This window comes from Colobus angolensis, unplaced genomic scaffold (assembly GCF_000951035.1).
Source record: "Colobus angolensis palliatus isolate OR3802 unplaced genomic scaffold, Cang.pa_1.0 Scaffold245, whole genome shotgun sequence".
NCBI classification, from domain to species: domain Eukaryota; kingdom Metazoa; phylum Chordata; class Mammalia; order Primates; family Cercopithecidae; genus Colobus; species Colobus angolensis.
This window is the reverse complement of record NW_012115655.1, coordinates 655,476-663,416: the sequence shown is the minus strand read 5'-3', so window position 1 is coordinate 663,416 and position 7,941 is coordinate 655,476.

The following is a 7,941-nucleotide window of genomic DNA, read 5'->3' as shown; positions in this document are numbered from 1 at the left end:
CATCCCCTGTCATCCTAGAAAAAATGCTGACATACCCTTGCCATCCTAACTTTTCCTACCCTAAAACATGAAGTCAGGTGCTTTTTACGAAGTCCTGGTTCCTATGAGTGTGATTTGAAAACATAATCCATGCTTTATGAGTGCTCCTGATGGCACATTGTGCATGCAAGTACTGCTGTTGCTGCAGGTGGAATGATTTTAGTGGCAGGGCTGGGAAAAACTTTAAGAGTCTGAGCCTATATCACATTTTTTCTCAATTAAAAATTTTAATTATATGTTTTCATGCTGCATTCACATTAAAAATAAAACTGCACAAATAGGTTTTGTAAACCACGGATTGTTTCTGTCCAGTACCAGTATTTTCTGAGATTAGCTGTGATTGAATCTGTAATATTGGTCTGCCCAGCAGCCCTTTCTCCTTTCTTTGTTAATAGTACTTCAATTTTTCATTCTGGGACTTCTCTTCCCTCCTTCCTTGCTTTTCTGATGAGGTGGTCATGTACACTATCCTCAGTCTCCTCAGACACATGTCTGAAGTGAGACTATCCTACCTTCTCAGAATTTCAAATATTCACCGATTGGACATTGACACAAAGCACTGACATGAGTTTTTCGAATGGTTGTCCCCTAAAGACTAAAAGAGATAGTCTTTTAATACCTATTTCCTAATTTCCTGGAGCATCTCTGATCCTATTCTTCCCAAAGCCTGAATGTTCACTTTTTCTTTAGATTTCATAATTTTTTTATTGTTAATGATTATTATGATCATTATTACTTTGCTTAAGTTAACTGGGGTCCATTTCTGTCACCTCCCACCAAAGAATCCCTAACGGAGACACTCATTTTAGTGGTGGGTATGTGGGTGTCCATAGCTTATACTGTAACCATGGCAAGTGATTTTGAAAATCATTTGCATGATGCCATCATCAGTTCATTGAAAGAAGATTTCAGTCAACGACAAGGTGTGTGGGAAAAATGTGAGTTATTTTTATTCACAAAACATGTTGTCTTTTTTTTTTGAAGCTTACTTTGTGTTTCTATGTGTTTTATGTACTTTTCTATGTGTTTTCTTGGAATTATTTATTTTTTTATGAAAATGATAGATTGCTTATATTTTGTCATTTTCACAAAGAGAAAGCATAAAGCCGTCTTTGAGGGAAAGGCCTGCGTAACTTCACCACCCTGGCACTAAGGTTATCTGAGGTTGCGTATCCTGTATATATAACATAATTACTCAGCCTCTGTTTTCATGGGGGGGAAAAGGCCAGAGGTACTTTTGGGTTGTTTTCTTTGATGTCTTGGGATGGTTATTGACAATGGTTTTAGGCCATCAAGTGTTTGAACTTCTTTGAGTTGAACATATGACTCCTACCAGCAAGGGTGCTGTGCTTTTCCCATTTGTGAAGTGCTATTTTTATTTCCTATGTTCTGTAGACAATAATAACTGACCTTGAATTTTGCTGGGCTAAAGTGCTAGGTAAACAATAAATAATCGTAGTGACTCCATGAGATCACTGTCTAGGTTGGGTACCTTTTGCATTCTTCAACACTCCATTGTTGGTTCAGGATTTTTTTTTTTTTTTACAGAGTTTCACTATGTTGCCCAGGCTGGACTGCAGTGGTGTGATCTCGGCTCACTGCAACCTCTACCTCCTGGGTTCAAGCTATTCTCATGCCTCAGTTTCTTGAGTAGCTGGGATTACAGGTGTGTGCCACCACATCCTGCTAATTTTTGTAGTTTTAGTAGAGATGGGGTTTTACCATGTTGGCCAGGCTGGTCTTGAACTCCTGACCTCAATGATCTGCCTGCCTCGGCCTCCCAAAGAGCTGAGATTACAGGCATGAGCCGCTGCACCTGGCTAGTTTTTGGTTTTTAAATTGCCTGACTTAATCTTCAGATTATAGTAAGTGATTCCAAAACATAGCTATAATAGTAGCTACCATTTATTGAGTATAGTGCCAGACACTGTAGTAGGTGCTTTGTAAAAAGTGTGTTTTATGTTAACCAAAATCTGGGTCGATATTGATGTGGTAACACTTACGGACAAGGGAACTGGGATTTGAAGTTCTGTGATTTGATAAAAGTTTTATCAAAAATTCCCATGCCCTACGTTTTGATATTTATTCAAATGAAGTATGCCCTGGTCCTGCATATTTGTACAGAGATATTACAGTATGTCTATGCTTCTTTAGTGGGTGCATACTTGCTGAGAGCCAGTACTGTAAGTGAATCCAATTTTTATAGGAACTCAGTTTTTAAAGCGTTTCTGTTGCCTGCAACTTTTTAGGAGTGCACTGGTACAATCACGGCTCACTGCAGACTCGACCTTCCAGGCACAAGTGATCCTTCCACCTCAGTCTCCCAAGTAGCTGGGACCACAGGTGTGTGCCACCACACCTGGGTAATTTTTGCATTTTTTTTGTAGAGAATCTCACCACGTTGCCAAGGCTTGTCTTGAATTCCTGAGCTCAAGCGATCCTCCCACCGCGGCTTCCCAGAATGCTAGGATTACAGGTGTGGGCTACTGTGCCCAACTGGCCTGCAATTTCTGACCCACTACTGTTTCCCAAATATTTTCCTTTTCATTATTTATGAGTTAGATGGGAGAGAGAAGACAAAATAAACAAAGGCTGGGAATTCTAGTCCTAAGAACTAGATGCACACTAAAAAACTCCACTTAGTCTTCTTGTCTAAGTGGAGTCATAAAATATTCATTATAGTCATAAAATATTGAAATTGGGAAATATCATTTTCTTGAACCCTCTATTTACTTGATGCCTTTGATCTCACAGCTTGTAAGTAGTGGTTTACATTCTAAGCCACGAGTTTTCTTACTCGATCTAGAACTCTTTCCACCACTTAACCATGGCTGGTCTTCTTAAGGGCCTGGAGAAGATTCACTCAAACACGCGTTATACTGAACACGATTTAAATAGGCACTTTGTTATTTCTGTAGATGAGTGACCATAACCTCTTCTCAAGAGAGAAGCCTACTTGGCAAAACAAATAAGAGCCTTGATAAATAATGGGATAAAACCAAGACATATGCCTACTTAGCCCTTGTTTCAATCGTTTTCAAATCCCGAACTTTTTATCCGCTTATTCTTTTTTCCACATCCAACATTCAATACCTTCTCCAAGCTAGAAATCTGAATGTCACTTTTGATTTCTCACTCTTTTTTATGTTCTTCAGTCAATCAGTCAGCTGGTTTTGTCACCATAACATTTGAATATGACATTTTTTATTTCTTCCTACTGCTACCACCACAGTGACGGGATTGCTGCAACAATATTCTAGCTGTACCTAAAAGGAAATACCTCATGTTGTCTCTGCATAACCAGACCTCTTGGAGCCATGGGCTTTTGGGGATGACTTGGGTCCTAGAGGGTACAGAGCAGAGCGAAATTGGCTGATAATGGGTTGCCACAGAACTGGTGAAGAGTACAGATTGGCACAGTTTGTTTTAGTGCCAGGCTAAAGTTGTCACTGGAACTCTTTGAACCAAGGATGAGAGATTAAATTATTAAATGGGAAATGCAGCTGTCTTTGGACTCTAGGCATAACAGAATAGTGCTTCATGCCTTAGAGGCTGGGTGAAGGTATTAAGAGATCAATGGGAGGTCAGCAATAGACAAGAAAAAAACAAAATAAAATTGGAGAAGTAAGATGGTTACTTTCCCAACACTTACCAAGTTCTAAGTAGGACATGTTTGTTGAATTGTATATAGACTGTAGTCTCGTTTATGTGGTATCAAGGTCTTCCGACGTTGAGAGTTGACTCAAAGTGGCTAGGCCAGTATAGACATTTAGGAGCCAAAGGCTTGAAGCCTGAGTATCAGTTCTACGAGTTTAGTTAAGTTCTTTGATTATACATTTTCCTTAGCTAGAGATTTAGAAGTGGCCTTGTTATGTCCAAACAGGTTGGGTCATGCTTAATTTGGACTATCCAAAGGCAGAATAAAAAATTAGTAATAAAGGTACAGACAGCCAGATTAGGTGAGATTTGATAAAAAAAAAAAAAAAGATAAAGATAAAGATAAAATGGAAGATGGCAGCTTTGTATGAAAAAGACTTTGTTAACAAAGAGATCAGCCACTACAAGTGAAACTGAATGTTAGATGGAATCCACAAGGCTAAGGCTGAGACTGATGGGTTTTGCTAAATCACTATGGGATTATATTTACCGAAAGTACCAATTCATTGTGTAGTAAAGAGGGTCTTGCAGGACAAGCATAAACAGTGGATTCCCTATCAAATAGCACACGTAGTCTGGGAGAGAAACGGTATGAGTCTTTCATAGCCAAGATGAAACAGTGTTTCATTGAAAACATTCTCACTCTAAACTCACAGGGATCCTGATTTCTAAATCGGTTTCAATTAAATATATTTTTTCCTTCTAAAAAAACAACATACACCTTTAATCTCTTCTAACTATTGGCAGATCTGTGATGCTGTAGCACTCCACACCTTCCCAGTGGCTGCAATTACACACATCAAGTTTCAGAATGAACGACAAGGTAAGATTCTGGAGGTAAAAGGCTACCACTTACGGTCCCCATTTTGCTCTCATGTGTCACAGCCTTTTATTGTCAGGAGTTATTTAGAGAAACAGTCACCGGCTAACAAAACCATCTGTTAGTTAACAACAGCAAAATATGAGGCTATTTCAAAATGGCATGGGGCATTTCAAGTTAAGGGAGTGGGGTGCCAAGTATTTTTTCCCTTTAGTCTTTCCTTGTTAAAGAAGAATGCATTTGTTATCAAAGCCAGTTTGGCTAATGTGCTTTCACCTCATACGTATCTAGAAATCAAAGCTGCCTAGAGAGTTATTTGAGGATATGTTCTCCCTTTGGAACCCATCTTGCTCTAGTCATGCTAATAAGAATTTCATGTGTGCATCAAGAAAACAATATAGCCTTTATGCCATTCAACCAACATGTCCTACTCAGAACATGGTAGATATTGGGAAAGCAAAAACGGTCTCTCCAGACAGATTTGGTAAAATTCTTCACCTTTGTACTACTCCATTACTTTTCCCAGCCAGGGGAGGAGGGGTGGTAGATGAAGAATCTCTGTACTGCTTTTCCCTCAGCCAGATAGTTTCCCGAATCAGCTAAATATAACTCCATTTATTGTCATGCTAAAACGTTCTATTTAGCTGTGTTTAACTGGATATCATGGTTCCATGGGCTGACCTTTCACTCCTGGGAAGTCGTTTTAAATTCAATCCCCAGCAAAGGAAAATCCTTCCAATTCGTTGGCTGTGAAAGGTCACAAGTGAGATGTGTTTTGATGGTATCTGCCTATGGCTTAATTCTCAGTAAACCTGAGCACTAACTGGGCCTCAATTGTCCTTTGTTTTGGGAATCTGAGTTCTAAGAAGCCTGGGAGAGCTGAGTGGGAGACATAGGCTGAGTTGCTGGCATCAGGAAAGGGTACACAAAGGTACCAGCTGAAAGGTGAGGTTTATGGTGCTAAGTTAGGTCAACTCTGCCTTCTTTCTGAGCTGATCGGGGATTCAGACAAAATATATAGTTTCTCTTCTTGTTTCATTTGATCTCTTTAAGAGGGACATTTCCCACTTTCTGGGAGGCAAAGAGGGCTTAGGTGAGGTAGGGAAGGAACTAGAAGTGTGTGAACCAGTCAAGAGGAAATTGGAGTAGCTGAACATTTAGCCATTTCAGGGTCCAGAGTTTCAAGTTTGAATATTTCCCTTTTAGGACCTCTTTCTCTTCACAGTCCAGCAGTAGTTCAATCTATTCTGGGCTTTCCTTGCCATCATCATGATGCTAACTTTTACTGAATTAAAATACCTTCAAAAATCTTATCAAAGAACCTCCCATTTAAAAAAAAACCCTCAAGTTTTACCAAGCAAAGCAGGAGTTTTGTCAGACATAGGAACGAGCACACATTTTATGACAAAGACACCAAAAGCAATCGTAACAAAAGCAAAAATTGACAAGTGGGATCTAATTAAACTTCAGAGCTTCTGCACAGCAAAAGAAACTATCAACAGAGTAAACTGACAACCTACAGAATGGGAGAAAATATTTGCAAACTGTGCATCTGACAAAGGTCTAGTATCCAGCATCTATGAGGAACTTAAACAGATCTACAAAAGAAAAGCAAACAACCCCATTAAAAAGTGGGCAAAGGACATGAACAGACATTTCTCAAAAGAAGACATACATGCAGCCAATAAGCATATGAAAAAAAGCCTCAATATCACTGATCATTAGAGAAATGCAAATCAAAACCACAATGAGATACCATCTCACACCAGTTAGAATGGTTTTTACTAAACAATCAAAAAATATGGATGCTGGTGAGGTTGCAGAGAAAGGGGAACAATTATATACTGTTGGTGGGAGTGTAAATTAGTTCAGCCATTGTGGAAAGCAGTATGACGATTTCTCAGAGAACTAAAATCAGAACTACCATTTGACCCAGCAATCCCATTACTGGGTATATACCCAGAGGAATATAAGTCATTCGATCATAAAGAAACATGCACATGAATGTTCACTGCAGCACTACTCACAATAACAAAGTCATGGAATCAACCTAAATGCCCATCAATGACAGATTGGATAAAGAAAATGTGGTATATGTACACCACGGAATACTATGCAGCCATTAAAAAGAGTGAGATCACATTTTTTGCAGAAACATGGATGGAGCTGAAGGCTATTATCCTTAGCAAACTAATGCGGGAGCAGAAAACCAAATACCACATGTCCTCACTTATAAGTGGGAGCTAAATGATAAAAACTTATGGATACTAAGAAGGAAACAACAGACACTGGGGTCTACTTGGCGGGGGACGGTGCAAGGAGGGAGAGGAGCAGAAAAGATAACTATTGGGTACTGAACTTAATACCTGGGTGATGAAACAATCTGTACAACAAACCCCAATGACATATGTTTATCTCTGCAACAAACCTTCACATGTATCCTGAGGCCTAAAATAAAAGTTTACAAAAATACATGCAACAAAAGGGAGTTTGTCAGAGATTTTTGAAGAGTTTAGTGTATGGGATATTGGGTTGAAGGTTCTGAGTGTGGTTTTTCTTTTTTTTTTTTTTCCTTTATTCTATTTCAAAGTTTTAGTGATTCTGTGCCATAATCTTTCAATCAACACCGGTAATATCTGGCTTCTTTCTACCTCTCTCAAGCAGTCTGTCCTTCCCACCACTCCATTCCTTTATTACAAACACAAACTATGCTTGAATCCAGAAAGTATTCAATGATTCTTGAAAACTACTTAAAAGTTTGTACTTCCATGTCTATGTTTATGTTGCTTCCTCTTCCTGGGACATCTTCATTTTCTCACCAAAATTCTATTCATGCATAAATGCCAAAATGTCACTTCTTTCTATAAAGCCTTCAAAAGCTTTCCCCTCCCCACTTGTGGAGAAGCCAAGCGTAGCTTTCATAATACTTTGTTTATGTATATATTACACCTTATTTCATTAAGGTACCTTTATGTGTCTTCTGCTCAATCCAGCTCCTTAAAGGTAGAACCTAGGCCTTCTTCATCTCTATACCCCTGTGTTAAGCTCATGGATTACTACAAGAAGGGAAGCCTTCAGCTTTTCTATCACAGAAGTATAAGCAGTTAGACTTTTGATATCAAGCTTTTTAATGCTGGTGAAGAAATGAAATTGAAATATTTCTCATATCAAATGTACCTTGAAAGTTCATAGAGGGGCGGAGCAAGATGGCCGAATAGGAACAGCTCCAGTCTCCAACTCCCGGCGCAAGCACCACAGAAGACTGGTGATTTCTGCACTTTCAACTGAGGACTGGGGTCATCTCACTGGGGAGTGCCGGACAATCGGTGCTGGTCAGCTGCTGCAGCCTGACCAGCGAGAGCTGAAGCAGGGCACGGCATCGCCTCACCTGGGAAGCGCAAGGGGGAAGGGAATCCCTTTTCCTA